General features: G+C 35.3%; 1 protein-coding gene across 1 annotated transcript in view; it reads right to left on the minus strand.

Moving 5' to 3' along the window:
* The window catches only part of LOC143225045 (protein FMC1 homolog), a 38,986-nt gene that overhangs the window by 1,304 nt on the left and 15,972 nt on the right, over window positions 1-21,710 (minus strand). The window lies entirely within an intron of this gene.

Here is a 21,710-nt window from a genome sequence, read left to right on the forward strand (position 1 = left end):
TGAAAGTAACGAGACTAAACTATATACAGCAGTAACTGTGGTATCACAAGGTAAAACAGCAACTTTCTGTTTTACCTTTATTTTACATAAACACGTTAGCTCGAAATATTCTATATTTACGTTAGACATAAGATTATTAAAACCTTGTCAAACATGGTTATCAATGATTAATAATCACAAGTAGTAAGAACTTCTATTAAATATTGTTTCCATAATTTATCGCCTCCTCAGTCTGTTTCGTTGTTCGAATGTCATACAAAACAACTCGAGGGTTATTTGCCCTAGCTTTCCATAATTTAGAAGTATTACACTGTATAGAGGGCAGTTAGTCAATGTCACTTACCACCAACTATAGAGTTACTCGACTGACTGTATCACTATAACATCCCCATAAATGAAAGGACGAGCATGAACGGTAATGGGATCCGATTGTGATTCGAGCGCCATAAATACCTGACCATGCAGGGCCCAGAATGATGGAACCCCAAGATACTTTAGCTGATAGATTCAAAATGAATTGTTTTCTTTTATTCTTCTCAATTGCGATTATCCAGTTGCGATAGAATTTTAAATGCGACCTAAGAGCCATTTCAAGTTCCTTCGTATTAAATACTAGAGTAAAAGAATAGTAGATAAAAAATATTATGTAACTAAGGCTGAAAGACAAGACTTGAAATTGTGACTTTATAGTAGAGAATGTCTTAAGTTTCAATATATATACATGAATAATATGCTTGTAAAACGATATATGGTATCACAGGAGCATTTCTTTTTAAATAAATGCTAAGCGTTCTTCAGTCTGGAGTGTTGTTTGCAAAAATATACAGTTTGCTTGTTTTTTGCTAAGCACAAAATTACATAATGGGATATCTCTGCGGTGCCCACCACGGGTATCAAAACTCGGGTTCTAGCATTATACGTCTGCAGAGTTATCGCTATTCCAATAAGGGGCAAAGCATTAAGAAACCCTTAAGGCACCATTTCTTGCCGTGATATTGCGTATTTTGTCAGCTGGTGTGTGTGTGTTTAGTATCAGTTTTTGTTGTTAAGCACAACGCTACACAACGGATTGCCTGTGCTGTACCCGTCACCGGTATCAAAACTAGGTTTTTAGAGTTACAAATCTTCAGACTTTCCACTGAGACACAGGAGGGTTGAATTATATTGACTATATAAACAACTGGTCTTGGTAAAGTGACCACGAAGTTTGATCTCTTTTGAAATTCGTGCAAAGCTACATGAGGATTATCTGCATTAGACGTCCCTAATTTATCAGTGAATAACTAAAGGAAATGCAGTTAGTCATCATCACCAACCGCCAACTCTTGGCCTACTCTTTATACCAACGAATGTTTGGATTGATCATCACACTACAATACCCTCGCTGCTGAAAGGACATGTTTGGTAGGATGAGGATTCAAACTCACGAATGCCCTAACCACCTAGCCATGCCGGGCTTGATTAAGAAGTTCACAAGGGCTTCATTCTAGAGGATATTCCACTTATTAAAAGAGAAGACAAGAGTCACTGCCTGTGCTACTTTCAGCTTTGTACTAATACGATCAACCCTTTTGAATTGTACATTGCGTAAATGAATTTCCAGTTTATACTAAATTGAATGCTCTATAGCAGAACGCGTGTACTGCAGATGTCACTAGTTATATTTCTCTGCGCCTTAAGCTTCCCTACTAGAAACTCTCAAGTCAACAAATCTTCCTTCGAACAAGTTAAGAGTTGAAAAAGCAGGGCTTCTTGAAGTGGACGAGGCAGAGGGTGACTTTGAAAAGTTAGTATCTTTGAAATGTTCTTCATCACACATGTATGTCACAATCAAAATGTTTACTGACTCATTCTGACACTGGTACACAAGTTGGTAGCTTTTGGATTACTAACACTTAACTTCACTAAGGCATTTCTTGCAACAGTCTATGTGGTAACTCATTATGGTATAAAATAAGGCACACATTTCCACCGACTTTTATAATCGAAGGTCTCTCGATTTTCTCTTGTTTTCTTTCTTAATAAGATATGTTCTCTAACCCTATTTCTCTTATTACTGAACTACTTGTGCTATGTGCAATGGTTCTAAGCAATTAATTTACAAATTTAAACACACATATTTGTTTGCTTGTTTTGGAATTTCGTGCAAAGCTATTCGAGGGCTATCTGCGCTAGCCGTCCCTAATTTTGCAGTGTAAGACTAGAGGGAAGGCAGCTAGTCATCACTACCCACCGCCAACTCTTGGGCTACTATTTTACCAATGAATAGTGGGATTGACCGTCACATTATAACGCACCCACGACCCTCAGATTACGAGTCGAACGCCTTAATCCACCTGGTCATGCCAGGCCAAACACACACACACACACATACACCGTATACTGTCTCCCTTTTTCCAAATCTAAAAGCTCAACAACATAAAGTAATTTTCGAAAATGACAGTTTGGTTTGAATTTCGCAAATATTGGGATTGACTGAAACATTATTATACCCCACAACTGAAAGAGCGAACATGTTAGGTGACAAAATTCGAGCCCGTAGCTCAATGAAAATAGCCACATTATTCCTGTATGTCTAGGCTTGGTCACAGAAATTTAGAATTTCATCAGGTATTCACTTTGAACTGACTGATTGATGGCCCTATCTACTTCTTGTAACGATTAACTTTCTATCAATAAACCTTGCGAGTTATATATTTTATGCATGTGTCACTTTTTATGTGCGTATTCACATGTTTAGCAGTAAGTTTTATCTGAAATTAACAGGTTAGAAGTTGGTAGAATTTGCCATAAAAAGTTCAAGCTCTTTCTGTGATTAAATTTTCCTACAATTCATACGAATCTTCTATTTTATAGAAGGTAGCTAACATCCAGCATATTGTGGCATTTTTGTGGTTTAATTGTGTGCAAAGTTCTCGAAGTTGCCTCATTTTGAAGCAGAATGCTAGACGAAAGGCAGCTACATGTAGTCAACAGCATCCAGTGTCGATTCTTAAGCTACGTTAAACGAATAGGAGTATTTGAGGAACATTCTTAAAACAAATACACTGCACCTGCCACATAAGCCAGCCAAGAACCTCCCTATGGATAAAAAAAAAAAAAAGAGTCGTCCCAAAAAATGTTTTGGTTGTTTCGAATTTTACGTAAAACTACACGAGGGCTATCTGCATTAGCCTTTCGTAATTTAGCAGTGTAAGACTAGAGGGAAGGCAGTTAGTTATCACCACCCACCGCCAACTCTTGGGCTACTATTTTACTAACGAATAGCGGGATTGATCATCACTTTATAACGCCCCCACGACTGAAGGGGCAAGCATGTTTGGTGTGACGGGGATTCGAACCCGAGACCCTCAGATTAGGAATTGAGTACCTTAACCATCTGCCATGTCGGGTCGTTTCGATCAGAAAATAAAACGTTAGGCAGTATTATCGAAGTCTAGGTCGTTTGACAAGAACCGTGCCTTGACGCGAAACCATGAGAGCTAACGCGAATAAGTTAGCCTGTAAATGTAAGGTAAAACGATGTAGCAATGAAAACATATTTAAAGTGTTCTGGATGTGGTTGTGAACATGAAAGTTCAAGTGCATCTGTTATGTTAAACTGTGCAGGTCGGATGAGAAAAGAATTTATTTGAAGATATCCCAATCGCTTTGACATATCAGCTGAATCTGAGATTCGTCAATTGACCACTTCACTCACAGCGAAACATTAAAAACAAATTAAAACTGACATAATATATCCTTATATTCAAAATGGGAAAGTAGAATCATATATAGGAAATCTTTAGTTTCAATATTTTGTAACGCTAATGACACAGTAAAGTCTGAAGATGTAGTGCTGAAGTTGAAGCACATGACACGATGCATCACAAGATGGTTTCCCTTGCGAGTTTTAAATCTAAAACGCCATTTCTGTAATTAAAAGTGCACATGTAAAAATGACATAATGCCTAGTATGGTACCACCAGAGTATAATAATATTTTTTCATTATCTCATAACTTTAGCAATAATCAGTTGTTTTTTTGTTTGTTCGTTTTCGAAATATCCTCCTTGATCATCTTAGACTCAACATGCTGGGTTGGCTCGTGTGGTAGGTATTAATTTTTTGTAGTAAAGGGATGCACACCACAGAGCTTTGGATCCACAGTTTGGAGCCTCTCAATAATAATAAAGTTATCACCATTTTTGTTCTCGGTATCAGAAGCGGTAAAATATGTAATAAATTTAAGTTTATTCTCTATTGTGATTCATAAGCTGTAAACCGTGAAACCATGGTCACATTGCTTATATTTATATTACGAAATTGGGAAAAAAAAAATACCCTTTCTCTTCACTCAATAGGCAGAAAGTCCTCCTAATTAAACGGGTTCATTACATGTTTTGAAAAAGGTGGAAAATTAATTGTAACAGGCATACTACAGGTTAATAAAATATCTCAAACAGAAATAAATTATTACCTAAATTAATCCGAAAAGTTAAAAAAAAAGTAGGAAAACACTGTTAATAACATTGAAATATTAAAAATTTATGTAATCATTGATGTAAATTGTAGCTACGAAGAATAACGCAACAGTACATACAGAAATCACTGTAGACAAGACTAAAACTCTCCAAGTTGTTTACTTTTTTTAAGGCTACAAAAACAATTACGCGTTCTGGTTATGAACAGTTTGGTTTGTTTTGAATTTCGCGCAAAGCTACTCGAGGGCTATTTGCGCTAGCCGTCCCTAATTTAGTAGTGTAAAACTAGAGGGAAGAGAAGACAGCTAGTGATCCAGTGATCACAGTGTCAATAGCAAAAGAGTACAACAGTAATTGTTTTTTTTGTTTTGGAATTTCGCGCAAAGTTACACTAGGGCTATCTGCGCTAGTTGTCCCTAATTTTGCAGCGTAAGACTAGAGGGAAGGCAGGTAGTCATCACCACCCACCGCGAACTCTTGGGCTACTCTTTTACCAACAAATAGTGGGATTGACCGCACATTATAAATCCACACGGCTGAAAGGATGAGCATATTTGGTGTGAGAGTGATTCAAAACCGCGACCCTGAGATTACGAGTCGAGTGCCTTAAACACCTCATGTTGGGTCAGGTTATGAACAGTTAAGTTTATTTTAATCTATATGCAATCAAATACTCATTATGACGAAACAATCAAACCTGTTTAGGTATTTCATCAACTAAATTATAACTTAAATGACGAACTGGATTTTTCTTTGCTGAACGGCACGCAAGTAGGTTAAACGGTCAGGTCACATACACCATATAATTCTGACTATAAGTTTGAAATACTGAAAAGAGGTAATGATTTCATGACTGTCACCAAAAGAGCTTAACTTGGTACCTCTGAAATTGAACAACGGAGTTAATGCCACGTTTGTAACGCGCAAATAACAGTGAAGTGTGTGCTCAAAGAAATAATGGCTCGAGCTCCGGACTCTTCGATTCACAGCTACGCGTTAGTTTTTAACCCTTATTCTTCTGTGTATCATATTCGTAATGTGCGGATGTTTTGTTTTTACCTTCTTTTTTGTCGCAGGAGCTAGATGTAATTTCAACAACAAATACAAAAGTAAGACAGTAAGTAGACTTCGCTGTGTGTGTGTGTGTGTGTGTGTGTGTGTGTGTTAATACAGACTTTGTTAACTATTAACTTACGTTTGTTTTAAATTTCTGTTGCTGTTCAGTTTATTCTCACAGCGCTATAGTTCCGGAAACTGTGTGATGTGGATACTTGTTACTACCTTAACAGAATATCACTGTTCTTTGAACATTACAGGCCTAACAGTCTTGGTACGCCAGCTTACACGTTTATGCAACTTACTCAGCTTATACTGTCGACATACATTAAAACAGTTACATGAATCCAGTAAGTTCATCCTGGCTAGTAACAGTTGACGTTGAGCTGGAGAATTCTAGGACAATAACTTGTAGAGCTATACCTAGAATGCTATTTTTACACACAGTTATGGTTTGAAACCTGTAATGTAAAAACTATAATTAAAAATACAACAACAAAAATTTTACAGTTAAACGTGTTTCTTATCAATTGAATCTCAAATACTTCATGGTTCATTGTTTCACACTTCTACATACAGTTAAATAAACATTTCTTTGAATTAGTTTGGGTTTTTAAATCTTATTGTTCCTGATGTTAGGTTTCAGTTTTGTTTTTTCTGAGATATCAATAATGGTGAGAGATACGAACCATGAAACAAACTTTCATTCCTGCGTAAAACTCATCTATCTTGTCAACTGTCAAAAATCACGATCTGTTAAACTGTCAATGGCCCGGCATGGCCAGGTGGGTTAAGGCATTGACTTGTCATCCGAGGGTCGCGGGTTCGAATCCCCGTCACACCAAACATGCTCGCCCTTTCAGCCGTGAGAGCGTTATAATGTGTCGGTCAATCCACTATTCGTTGGTAAAAGAGTAGCCCAAGAATTGGCGGTGGGTGGTGATGACTAGCTGCCTTCTCTCTAGTCTTACACTGCTAAATTAGGGACGGCTAGCGCAGATAGCCCTCGAGTAGCTTTGCGCGAAATTCCAAAACAAACAAACCTGTCAACATTAGTTAAATGTTCACCGGCGGAGAATGGTAAATCGTTTAAGTGTTCGCGCAAAGCTACACAAGAGCATCCAACTTTAAACTGATATACTGAAGAGAAAGCTGCTAGTCAACAGCACTCACCGCCATTTCTTGAGTTATTTAATGGAATAATGAGGTTCAACCTTTATTCTTATAACGAACGCATCCACTGTCCCTACGTGTGGTAAGAGATGTTGCGACAAGGGGACTCGAGACGTGGACTCTCAGACTCGCATATTTCATGTAATCGTACTACTAGTTATTACGATATGCCATTGTACTGTCATCGTTACAGTTATTTTTATGTAATTGCATAATAACATAACGATCATATATAGGTATACGTACTCAGTGACTGGTCAACTACGTTGTTTTCCTTCGTGTTTAAATATTACAATTTATATTCGCAACTGAAAGAAGTAATGTACATATTTACGTTCCCGTCTATAATTCTAATAATACATATGCGACATCTATAGGGCCCAGAATGACCAGATGGCCGAGGAAGGGGAGGGGGACAATAACTGGAATATACTGTTGTGAGTGTGAGCTTAATCTTCTTTATTTAGTTGGAATCATGGTAGTTTAAGCAATATAATATCCTACAGTGTTATCTTTTAAACGTCAGATACACTGTCAAGTGAAAATTACGAATAGCCTTCCATAAAAACGTGAATTATTTCTTCTTTAAAGTCGCCTATGAAATAAAAAGAATGTATGTTTTTATTTCTTCAAAGTTCAAGACGAAATTTTATTTTACTGGGAGTTTATTTTAACGTAATATTACGTATAACTGATAAGCTCAAAAATCACCAGGCCTTGACATGGAGATTTATTTTCCAACAGGAACTCCAGAAGTTTCGAGAAAAACAAACATAATTTGTTAATATACAACATAGGCAAATAAAATGCGAAAATATTTTGATCGTAGCAACGTAGTTTCGTGTAACATATATATAGTATACGAGTAGTTTTCATATTTAGCTTAGTTTTTAATTCACCACTTTCTTTAGTGTAACTATTTGTTGTTAAAGCACAAAACTACACAATTAGTTATCTATGCTGTTCTCTTCACGGGCCTTGAAATCCGATTTTTTGTTTTACCGTTGTACGTTTGTTTGTTTTTTGAATTTCGCACAGAGCTACACGAAGGCTATTTGCGCTAGTCGTCCTTAATTTAGCAGTGTAAAACTAGAGGAAAGGCAGCTAGTCATCACCACCCACTCCTGACTCTTTGGCTATTGTTTTACCAACGAAGAGTGGGATCGACCGCACGTTATAACGCTCCCACGCCAGAAAATGCAAGCAGGTTTAGTGAGAGGGGGATTCGAATCCGCGATCCTTATATTACGAATCCAGCGATCCAACCACCTGCCTATGAGGAGGACAAGATGAAGGAGAAGAGGATATTTTTTACTTACCTACGACCTTTCTGATTCCCCATAGATGTGGCATACTTATAAGAATAAATATTTATTTATAATAAAAAGAATCAGATTAGTGACTCAGTTAAACTGACGAAGAACGAATTCACTGTTTCATTCCTCTAACATTAGTAATAGAACATATCCTAAAATTTACGAGAAATGAAGCAAGGATCCTAAGCCATAGTCATTAGGTGCTCGCGCTGTAAACTGTCAATTCAGCATTCGATACTCCACTTAGCAACTAATAATCGTGAATACAAGTTATTTTAAAAGCCACTTTAAATATTTTGAATTTTTGACAATCAACTTTGCAAAGTGCACAAACTGAATATTTTTACACTCGCACCACAATAATAAAAAAAACACCTGTCATAATTTTATCGTGTTTTTTCTTCTTGCTGGAAATTATTGTTGGAATTAAAAAGTTTAAAATTTCTCGAAAAAATTCACTTGATTTTTGAATCAAAATTTAGCAAAGCTGAAAAATATAATTTTACAGACCTATTCTATAAGATAAGACATTTACAATTTTTAAACCTAAAGAAGTGTCATACTTTATAATAAAAACAAGAGAAGATAACGAGACAATAAGAATGTGGGAGAAGTTACAGGTATAGACTGACAACAAAAAGAGATTCTGCTCAGCATAATGTAATAAAAATATACCGTTTCGGAGGAGGTTTAGTCATGTTGAGGAAAGGTGTCTGTATGCACGGACGTTGCTCCACCTGCATATTTGCACCTAAATGACGTATTGATATGATGCTGAACCTGGTTGTACGATTTTTCGAAGATGAAATCAGACAACGCTTCGTTCTTATGCAAAATAATCCCTGGTGTTATACTGCTTGGACTAGCTTACAAAAGATTAAGGTCATGTATTGTCTACCAAGAATCCTACCTCACATAATTCCTCTGGAACACATTTGACGAAGACTACGTCAGTGTTTTAGCCCAAGAATTCTCAAACGTTTTTGGGTAGTCTTCCCCTTCGAAAATATTTCAAGCTGTGCCGATCTGACCTTTCTTCACTCACGCACACAGTGTTAGCAAATTACTATAAAAATTATAAAACATTAGCTACCTCGACACTTTTTATGATCTCATGAAGCCCTTAAAATAAGCATTGGAGCTCCTAGTTTTAGAATCACTGTTTTAGTTCAAATCTCAATTGATTTCAGTTCTACAACTTTGGTCTCCCGATGGGATATCGGTAAGCTTACGGACTTACAACGCTAAAATCCTGGGTTTGATTCAACTCAATGGACATAACAGATAACTGGCCGTGGCTTTGCTCTAAAAAAAACAAGTATATGATATAAAACAACTTTATCGCCATTACATTTCAAACCACTGACCCTTCTTTTACATCGTTCATTGCCGGTGGAGTTCACATATTGCATTAGTTCCAGTAATCTTATCTTCTTGTGTAGCACAGCATTTTCTCAAAATAACTGATAAAAAAGTGGAGGTGAAACCACTGATTTCATATGCGATATAAACAGAAAAACCTCTGCAGTAATTAGTGGGATTAATAACACTGATTGTATTTTGTTTTTTCGTAGTTGATATATTATTAAGTGTACTGTAACTAAAAAACTCACGGACACGCAAGCACTTTGATATTATTTAAAAATATATTAAGAAAACTGATAACGTCTAGAGTCAAACTGTTAAGAATTTTCCACCAGAAACGTCAGTGTAATTCTAATCAAGCTTCACTTTTCAGAAGCAGCGCTGTCTTAAAAAAAACCCAAAAAACGCGAACCTTGATAACCGGTTAAGATACTTCAAATTACTGTATCATTGGCAAATTGTGACTGATACGCGCTATTAGTTACTTATAGGAATGTAGTTAAATTTTGTTTTTAGGCCTAGCAGAACATCGGTCCCTCGAGCATTGGATAGCTGAACATATACCATAATCATTCCTGGCCTTGATCTGCCAGTCAAATAGAAATAAGGTCCATTAGTGGCAATCTGTAATGATACATTAAAGGAGAACGATGCAAATTTAAACTTCATAACAGTTATGTTGGTTTTAATAACTGATTTTCCATAATTCACCTATGCAAATTTCGAAAATAAGATTTTTTTTTTATAATGTAAAAAGTTTTTACAAATCGGGATGAAACAAATTACTTACTTAGATCAAATTATTATTTCGTTCACCACAATGAACACTTTTTATTATTACGTTTGGTAATAAAAATACAGACAAACTGAAGAAAATGGAAGTTTGTTTTGTGAATTTCGCGCAAAGCTACTCGAGGGCTATCTGCACTAGCCGTCCTTAATTTAGCACTGTAAGACTAGAGGGAAGGCAGCTAGTCATCACCACCCACCGCCAACTCTTGGACTACTCTTTTACCAACGAAAAGTGGGATTGACCGTAACATTATAACGCCCCCACGGCTGGGAGGGCGAGCATGTTTAGCGCGACGCGGGCGCGAACCCGCGACCCTCAGATTACGAGTCGCGCGCCTTGCGCGCTTGGCCATGCCGGACGCTCTCCACAAAGTATTCAATCATGTTCTCTGTATTGTAACTAATTAAGAAGTTCGACATTTTCGTATGTTTCATTGAAGTAAACCGAACGTACAGTAGAGGCAGATGAACATATGTTACCATGGTAATGGAATACACTTTTACGCTTCTTTTGGGAAGGATCAATGAACAATTGCCATTCACTTGGTTCATGGACTGCAGCTCCTAACATTGGTATTAATTCAACAATAATGTTGTGATAAACAAGTAAATATTCTTGTTAAAAGTGTGGTATCAATTCTTTCTCACGATTTCTTTAACAGTGAAATTATGTCCCAGGAGGAAGTAAGTTCCCACACTGAAGTCTGGACAAAATATTTGAAGAATACTTTGGCAATTCCAAATTTCTCACCAACTTATTAAATACACCTCGAGTAAAAAGTTGTGGTTCACCAGTCGTTTCAGGTTCAAAACAATCCCTATTTTAATTTCTACTGACATCAGATGAAACTGTGTAAAGAGTAGGTGTAGGTACGTCAGATAAACAAGCAACATATCTTATAGTATACTGAAGGTCCGGATAAAAAATTTCGTTTTTACTAAGCGTTGTAGGCTTACACGTTACATGAGGGTAAAACAGCAGTAGTCATTTCCGTTGTTTCTAATCTCATACCACGCCACTGGAATTACAAAAAACAAGTACTTTTAGTCCATTGTTTCAACTATTTAACACAAATGGTGCAAAGTTTGTGCGTAACCCATGATTCATCTTGGTCCCCAACATTGTTTTGTTTAGTTTTTTCCAAAGTACGCGCAATACACTTTTTGATAAATTCTGTAATGTTTTGCTTTCGTTTTTTTACAACAATATTTATCACAAATAGAATGTTGCCATAGCGACGAATAAATAATATTTAAAAGAAAAAATATTAAAGTGCACGCACAATCACATACTATCTAGAAATGACACGTCATGCGGCCTGTTAACCGTTTATATATTACATAAGGCAACATAAAATAAGGTTAATATCTGTAAACTTAACTTAGGATTTCATCACCCTTAATAATTAGTTAATATTTCATTTCTAAGATAATAAATGTGTCTGGTTAATTCCTTAAATTGTTAAATTAAACAGTTGCAAATTTTCTTATTAAGTAATGGCCTAGCTATTTTTTCCTCCATCCCTCTTAACCGTTCCATTTTGAATCCCAAATCAAAGATTTGTAAAAAAATAACATTTCACATTTAAAGTTTGTATTTCATAAGTTAATACCTAAGAGGTCTTTCGTATATTGCCTAAACTCGTCATTCGGGCTGACTACGCGTATTTGTTTCGAACGCTTCGCCACCTTCCACCGTTTAAATCGTAAATTTTAATGTAATTACCAATATAAAAGCAAGGTTATTCTTATGTAGAACCTTTCATGTTGTCGAGAAGTTTTGTCAGTTCTCCTGCACTAACAGTACATAGAAATGTATAAAATATGCAACATTTGTTTGTACATTGTAAATTTTTATTTACTACCATCTACTAATACTCGTTTGAAACGTGCTTATATACTACAGCACACTTTTTAATCGGTGTCTGTTAAGTCTTCACATTAAAAAAACTGGTAAAAACTTGTTTCTACATAATTGTTCACAAATTACACGTACACCCTACCGAAGTTAGTTTAATCAACACGCGTACTAAATAAAAACTCGGCAAAATAAGATAATATCACGGAAGGCATTATTAAATTATTTTTTCTTCACATTCAAAGACTGGTTTAACTTTATCGTAAGTTCAATTAAGAGTAATAATCACAAACGACACACAAACAAGGTGTGATGTCATTCTACAATATCCAGATACGAAGAAAAAGAAAATTTATGTATTTCAAGAATTTATTTCATTAATTCCTTCATGGAACCTGCAACATTTCTCAAAATAGTTCTGTATGTAGGCTTAGCTATTTGAAATCATAGTAAACACTTTATATTCACAATACTTGTTTACTCTCACCTTTATTTATTTGTTTTCCTTCTTAAGTCAGAAGGATTCACTAAATTCTCCCATCATTGACAGACACACAACTGCGAGCATGGTAGGCAACTTTTTTTCTGGAATATCATTGTTTTCATTGGAAATGTATGGCATAGAAAAATCCCAACGTTTCGTAAACAGTTGAAAAGCTATGCTACTTATACTGATATAATTAAAACTACTTGATAATTGTGCAAACTATGTTTTTCTCAATGAAGTCGAGTCATTTCTGTTTTAGATCCAAAATGCATGATGAAAACAAAAGTTTAAATTGCATTTATGGTATTTTTGACTGATTATTTTTTTGCAAGTACTAGATGACTGAACAGGAAAACTGCAAAGTAGTCCTGAGTTTGTAGTTATGAGAAAAATACAGTTTGGAAATATGCGATGCTGAGTGAAACAATCTTTTCAAACACAGCAAAAAATAAACAAACTGGGGGATGATTGCAAATATTAGATTAGTGAATGGTTAGAAGCACTTTCTCTCTCCAAACTGATTTCTATCAAACAAAATATTTGGTAAATCAAGTATAACTCTGAAAGTATCAAAGTTCCATATTGATATATAGTCTCCTATACTATCTCTGTTATAGCATCACCACACAACTGATTCTTCTCTCAAAGTATCTATTGACTGCAACATACAGACATCATCCACTCGACCAAATAGGAGGTTTCAGTCATTGATCCTTTTCTATCTAGATGCATGAAGATTGTGCAAATCTCCACATACAAAGTAGGTTTGATTTGTTTTGAATTCGCATAAAGGTTCACGAGGGCCATCTGCACTAGCCGTCCCTAATTTAGCAGTGTAAGACTAGAGGGAAGACAGCAAGTTGTCACCACCCACCACCAACTCTTGGTCTACTCTTTTACCAATGAATAGTGGGATTGACCATCACATTACACTATCCCCATAGCCAAAAGGGCAAACATGTTTGGTGTGATGGGGATTTGAACCTGAAACCCTCAGATTACATACAAAATAGACATAATCTAACACCAAAAACATTGTTTTAAGTTTGATCTCAAACCAATAATTGAAATTAAATCCCATAAATTGTACCTGCCCTGAACCATTGTCTGTGGCACATAAAGGTTTTACAAAATATCCATTTATTTATCTTCAGTCACTAACATGCCTAAAAAAGGTGAGTTACATTAAAATCATTTAAATTTACTGCCTCCACAGCATCTGAAGGCAACACATTCCATTGGTTAACAACCCTATTTGAAAAATAAAATTATCTCAGTTGAAGATGGCTTCTACCTTGCCTGATATGTGGCATCTAGTTTTTGGATGACCTTCTAGGATGTTCCACATTCAATCCTCTGGGTTTGCTTCCAGTTTTTGCTTGGTGGTTCCTTGCCATTGACTGCTGCATAAAAGTTTCTCATCCTTGCAGTGACTGGTTCTGCCCCAGCAGTTTAAATACCCTTCAGTAACACCAAGTCTCCTTTTTACAAAAGTCAGGGGCATAGAATAATTGATCCACAAGCCATTTGTCATGTCTGAGTAATTAAAGAAATGGTGGTTATACCTATCATGAGTGGTGTTTTTTTCCTGTCCTGTATTTGCCTTACAATGACTTGAGCAGCTCCTAAGATAATCCATATGCTGGAAAAGTCCTTTTTTGGCTTAGCAATGTAAGGGTACATAGAGTTCAAGCTTCACCTTTTCCTGTTATTATAAGAATTGATGTAGTCAATTTCTCTTGTGTAACAATTCCAGTCTGTCCAGCAATGATGTAACCCTCTGTCTTTGAAGGAGCTGTCCAGCCCTTAGATACTACAGTACCAGTCAAAGGAAACAATAGCAAGCTCTTCCTTGTTTCATGCATTGGCAAGAACTGTGTATTTTTCCATGGACTCACCATCTTGCACATTAGTCTATCCTGCATTTCTAAATTGTGTAACATCTTCTGCAATGAATTACAAAGTTTTCACTACATGGGTGTTACTTTCTGTCTCCCCTGGGTCTTAGTATGATGAAAACCTGAATTTTCATGCTCTTTTGCTGCATCTTGCAATCAAAGATTGTTAAGAACACATTCAGTAAAATACTGAGAAAATATATTAAAGATTTCCCTTCTTTTTCATCAGTGGTAAAATAATAAAAAAAAGAATCTCTGATGTACAGCTAATGTATCCCTTGATTGGCTATACCTTTCAACATGTTTATACAATCATTAAACAGTTCATTCATTATGTAATATCCAAAAATAAATTTGATAAAATGTCATAACATTATTAATATACCAAAATTAATTTAGATCACTATAAGGGGAAGTAAAACAAACTAAAAAACTCCATATTGAGTAAAATAGTAATAATATCTAAGTTATGGCTATGAATTTTATTTGCAGTAATATTTCACTACTCATGAATATTTCAACTCAATCCAGTCAACATATCATTTCTAGCTTTCTTTAACAGAAAAACAAGCAAAACTATTATACCACAAGGTAAATTTGTATTATTTAAAAACCCAGATAAAACCTTCATCCCTCTCTCTGTCTCAGTCACAGTATGAGTTTCATTAGTACTTTTATCTCTTTTATCAAAATACATTAGTTACAAATCATTTCAACAACAAAATAGGAATTTGTACTAGTATTAATGAAAATAACAGGTACACTGCAGCATTTCCCAATAACTTTATCCAGGTCACAACAGGTACACTGCAGCATTTCCCAATAACTTTATCCAGTTCACAGCAGGTACACTGCAGCATTTCCCAATAACTTTATCCAGTTCACAGCAGGTACACTGCAGCATTTCCCAATAACCTTATCCAGTTCACAGCAGGTACACTGCAGCATTTCTCAATAACTTTATCCAGGTCATAAAAGGTACACTGCAGCATTTCCCAATAACTTTCTCCAGGTCACAGCAGGTACACTGCAGCATTTCCCAATAACTTTCTCCAGGTCACAGCAGGTACACTGCAGCATTTCCCAATAACTTTCTCCAGGTCACAACAGGTACACTGCAGCATTTCCCAATAACCTTATCCAGTTCACAGCAGGTACACTGCAGCATTTCTCAATAACTTTATCCAGGTCATAAAAGGTACACTGCAGCATTTCCCAATAACTTTCTCCAGATCATAATAGGTACACTGCAGCATTTCTCAATAACTTTCTCCAGGTCATAACAGGTAAACTGCAGCATTTCCCAATAACTTTCTCCAGGTCATATAATGAATATTCCTCAATTGTTAACATTAAGATGAAATCCTTGTTGATATCGTTCTTTGTGTATAAACATTCCTATGTTTATATATATGCATATATTGCTGTGTATGTATACCACCATTACACGTTCTCAAGAACTACTAGAAGTTTATACAAACCACCTCCAGCTACCTCATGAATCACTTTATTAATGTTCAGGTTACTCTCAGAAGGTACGCTTGGTACCAACAGTAGCATCAACTGCAAGCTGTCAAACTCCATTTATATTTCAGGCTTTGTGAAATAATTGCCAGTAAAAACCACATGAACAAATATTTGTTAACTAAAAGTCTCAGCCAGGATTAAAACTTTAAATGTTACTACTGGAGTTCAATATACATTCAGATGAAATACAACTTTCTCATAACTTGCAGAAGTGGCATACTTTTCATATAAATACAGACAAACCTACCAAGTGTGGGTAGCATCTTACAAAGAGTTCTCCTCATTCCTCCAGATTACCAGAATGGTTTTCTTGAAAGTTCAGAAAATTTTATCTTTGGTTTAAGGACAATGGTTTTAATGCCCGTCCAGTGATTGATTTTGCAAACGTAGTCCATACATTCTGTCATACTATACTACCTTTGTGATCCTTTCAGGCATTACTTTTTATGAAACAACTCTTTAGGAAATGAATGGCAGTATTACAATAAAGTATCTCCATAACTTATTAATAATAACAGATAACTCAGAAAATAATAGTTCAGTCACTGGTTTAATAGACAAACAGTATCTGTTCTAACTGGATTATCAAGTGGAAATCACACAATATAGTGCATACTGCATCACTTGAAAGCTTGCAAATGAAGAATGCTTGACCTAATGATCATCCTAGCTGTTAATCAAGTGTTACTGTAACCACACAATACAACTCAAATACAGTGTCTCGGAAAGCATGGACTGCTACACCCTTTCTGTCATCAGACCCCTTGAATATCAAAAGAGAAAGTTAATGTCAGTGGCCCATGTTCAAAACTGGCTGTAACTCTATGTTGAGTTTCTTCTCATTTGTTTCATTACAAACCACAATGAGTATCTTCATCTCTTTCTCCATTGTCTGGTACATTAGCATGACTTGAAATGCATCCTTATTCTACTTGGGCTCATTGGTCTCGGACTTCTAGTTAAGTAAGTGCACTAAAGGCTAATCTGTAATATGTAGATGCAGCTAAATGACATGTTCCACATGCTTTTGGACAACTTTTGTGTCTGCTGTAAGTTTTATGGTAGTGAACCAACTTATCAGAGCATCAGGTCAGGTCCTGAAAAGTTCAGCCAGAGTAAAGTTGCTTCTATGCTGCTGACACATGTCATAACCAGATTCAATTTCCACATTGGAACACCAATTATTTTATCATCCAGTAATATCACTTTTCTATCATTAAGAACCCTTTCCCAGTTCTTGTTTGGAGAGCTCATACACACTGACATTGTAGAAGTTGGCCACTACTAACTTTGGAATATATTCACATTGGAATGGGTCATACAATACACCAACATAAAGAAGTATTTCTTGTCTAAACCTTAGCAGGTTTGGCAAATGGCCTGGAAGATCCCTGTTCTAATGCTTTATATACCATCTTCATGTATTGAAAGCATTAATCTCATGAGTTCTGTTTGAATTTAAAAAATATGCATCATCTGTTTGGCAGCCTGTATTACTCATTTTTTTCAAACCATCAGTGCACAGTTAACACTTTACACAACTTAGAGAACAGTTGGCTGTTAAAGTTAGTGTCTGATTTATATGTACTTCATATAGTGCTATAAAGTGTAGTATTCAGTTCCAATACACCAGTGGTGGGCTGTGTTAATTTTCAGGAACGAACCAGTGATATCCTCTGTAGAAGATATATAATAATTTCCTATTAGAGCATGCCATGTTTATTCTGGTTCTTTCACTGGGGGGGGAACACAAAATACAGTATATAGCTTATCACTAGACATCTTGACTTCAAAACTGCAAAAGGAATCACCATCAAATGTTAAAATAAAGCAAACCTTGGTTTCCTCCATGTTCTGTGTTGTACAAATTCTGGTTAATTTCTGCTCTTAAAACTCTGAGACTGTTAGAACTGGTACATTTGTAGAACCATGGTTTGGAAAACTAAAGCTATGGTATACCATACTTTTTTAAACTTCTAAACTTACCATAAAAATGGCACAAGTTACATCTGTGGTATTTTATTCTATCAGTATCCATCTACCAATAGAATCTCCTATTTCAAAATTTGCCTTTACTATGGTCCAAAGAATGGTTCAAGTGGAAGGTGAGAAACTCTTCTATACATGTAATAGTAATAGTGTGTTACAAAGACCAGACTGCAAGGAATTTTTGTTTCACTGTAAAGTTTCTGTATTTACAAAGTTTGAATATATTACTAGCACATATGTGTACAACTGAGATGTTACAGATCTGATTCAGCTGTCAATGGTATCAAGTGTCTAATATGAACTCACTGACATGTTATGGATACAATAGCACTGGATCACACATAGGGATTTTAATGCTTTGTTACATTTCTTGTTCCATCCAGAGTTTCAACTTATGTGAGAGTAAACAACGTTGCTGCCATCTTGGAGAAGTTAGCTGTAAATGCTCAGTAATACAATGTAACTTTAAGGAAACTGTATTATTAAACTGGTCACAAGTTGAGGTCAATCTCTCACTACAGCTATCTTAGCCAGACCTGTAGAGATTCCATGTTTCCCTAGAATGTGACCAAGAAACTCCACTTCCTTACATAAGAGTGAGTAATTTATAGGTTTCAGTTTCAAGTCTGCTTTACTGATCAACCAGAATACCATTCTTTCATCCTCAGACACAGACATGGAAGTGTGACCAAATACTGACCAACCATCTCCTTGAATTTAGTACTTTTAGTGTAAGTTCAGTTAACCTCTCAAATTGGAGGGTGTTACGCAGACCAAATAGCGTAATGTGGAACTTATACAAGCCATACATTGTGCTAAAATCAGTCTTAGATATTATCTCATCATTCAACTCAAAGTTTCAGTATCCAAATATCAGAGCCAATGTGTTAAAATAACTAGAATATAAAATATCCAAACATTCATCCATTTATGTTAAATAAAAAGATAATATAATAAGAATAGTTCACCAGTAACTTTGGTAGCGCAATCTTATATGTTGTCCGTGTTCATTGATTACCTACACATATCTTGTCAATATATAAGCTTAAAATATTTTCCGTGAATAAAAAGTATGAAGATCAATCTATATTTCATGACTTAGCCGACAGCTGCTCTGGATATTCTGTGAACTACGTAAAGGTAAAAAAAGAAAAACATTCTTTCGTTGCGGGGGATTCTTTTAAGTTTAGACTGAATTTGGCGCAAAGCTACACGAGGGCTATCTCTGCTAGCCGTCTCTAATTTAGCAGTGAAAGACTAGAGAGAAGTCAGTTAGTCATCACCACCCACCGCCAACTCTTGATCTACTCTTTTACCGACGAATAATGGAATTAATCGTCATATTATAACGCCCCATGGCTGAAGAGGCGAGCATGTTTGGTGTGACGGGGATTCAAAACCTCGACCCTCGTCTCCTGTTAAAATGTTAGTGAAACGACAGACTTCCAACATAAATTATTTCAAATGTTAAATCGCAAATATTTTTTTAAAACTCGGAAAACGATCTCTCAAAAGTTTTAATTTCGGCAACAGACAAGAAATTTGGTTAGATAACAGAAAAGTTAAGAGTACGACTAGATATTATATTTTCTTTTTAACTTTCAATATAATGACAATGTTTAGTTATCGATATTAGAACATGCTATATATTTCTAACATAATTTAAGGCGACATAAAAAAGGGTCGTCTAGAACACATAACCCCTTCAACCAGATTACGGAAGTGTGTTTCGGTGTTGGTTGCTACATTTCAACGATACAGTTCTAACACATTTAATTAATTAAAGCTCTTTCCTGGCAGGAGGTTACAAATCTGCCAGTTGTCGAGTCGTTTCAACAGACAATGCTCGACTAACTTATTCCTTACATTGTATTTGTTTTAGTGCGGATATACTTTTAGAACTTTGGCTCGGACTGAACCTTGGTGTGACAACAAACAGTACAAAATTTAAGTCACAACAATATTAAGTATCTCAAACAAATAGGGGCAGCGTTTCTTTATTTAAAAATGCCTGAAAAGTAAAGTAGAATTATATAAATAGATGTTACAAGACAGAAGTAAGATTACTGAACGTGTTCCTTGAAAAACGTCACTTCTTTAACTTCAGAAGCACTATTCTACACGTTATGACCAGAATGAAAGTTCAGAGGTCTCCCCAAAGTTGTAATTCACGATAAAATATTCCTTAAAACAGATTCAAAGTTGAAATCGAAAGTAATTCTTTCGTCAACGTCCATAAATCAAAATCGTAGTAACCTCTCAAGATTTGAGAGCTAAAATGCCGAAACTTATTTCATTATTAAAATAATAGAGACAGAATATCTCCTTAATCTGCAGATTTCGTAAACAACATAAACATTCGTTAGAAAAGAAACAAACAACGATACGACATAAACATTCATTAGAAAAGGAACAAACAACGATACACCATAAACATTCGTTAGAAAAGAAGCAAACAACGATACGACATAAACATTCGTTAGAAAAGAAGCAAACAACGATACGACATAAACATTCGTTAGAAAAGAAGCAAACAACGATACAACATAAACATTCGTTAGAAAAGAAACAAACAACGATACAACAAACATTCGTTAGAAAAGAAGCAAACAACGATACAACATAAACATTCGTTAGAAAAGAAACAAACAACGATACAACATAAACATTCGTTAGAAAAGAAACAAACAACGATACAACAAACATTCGTTAGAAAAGAAACAAACAACGATACAACAAACATTCGTTAGAAACAAACAACGATACAACAAACATTCGTTAGAAACAAACAACGATACAACAAACATTCGTTAGAAAAGAAACAAACAACGATACAACATAAACATTCGTTAGAAAAGAAACAAACAACGATACAACAAACATTCGTTAGAAAAGAAACAAACAACGATACAACATAAACATTCGTTAGAAAAGAAACAAACAACGATACAACATAAACATTCGTTAGAAAAGAAACAAACAACGATACAACATAAACATTCGTTAGAAAAGAAACAAACAACGATACAACAAACATTCGTTAGAAAAGAAGCAAACAACGATACAACATAAACATTCGTTAGAAAAGAAACAAACAACGATACAACATAAACATTCGTTAGAAAAGAAACAAACAACGATACAACAAACATTCGTTAGAAAAGAAACAAACAACGATACAACAAACATTCGTTAGAAAAGAAACAAACAACGATACAACAAACATTGGTTAGAAAAGAAACAAACAACGATACAACATAAACATTGGTTAGAAAAGAAACAAACAACGATACAACATAAACATTCGTTAGAAAAGAAACAAACAACGATACAACAAACATTCGTTAGAAAAGAAACAACGATACAACATAAACATTGGTTAGAAAAGAAACAAACAACGATACAACATAAACATTCGTTAGAAAAGAAACAAACAACGATACAACATAAACATTCGTTAGAAAAGAAACAAACAACGATACAACAAACATTCGTTAGAAAAGAAGCAAACAACGATACAACATAAACATTCGTTAGAAAAGAAACAAACAACGATACAACATAAACATTCGTAAGAAAAGAAACAAACAACGATACAACAAACATTCGTTAGAAACAAACAACGATACAACATAAACATTGGTTAGAAAAGAAACAAACAACGATACAACATAAACATTCGTTAGAAAAGAAACAAACAACGATACAACAAACATTCGTTAGAAAAGAAACAACGATACAACATAAACATTGGTTAGAAAAGAAACAAACAACGATACAACATAAA

The sequence above is a fragment of the Tachypleus tridentatus genome, chromosome 9, assembly GCF_004210375.1.
Source record: "Tachypleus tridentatus isolate NWPU-2018 chromosome 9, ASM421037v1, whole genome shotgun sequence".
Lineage (NCBI taxonomy): Eukaryota > Metazoa > Arthropoda > Merostomata > Xiphosura > Limulidae > Tachypleus > Tachypleus tridentatus.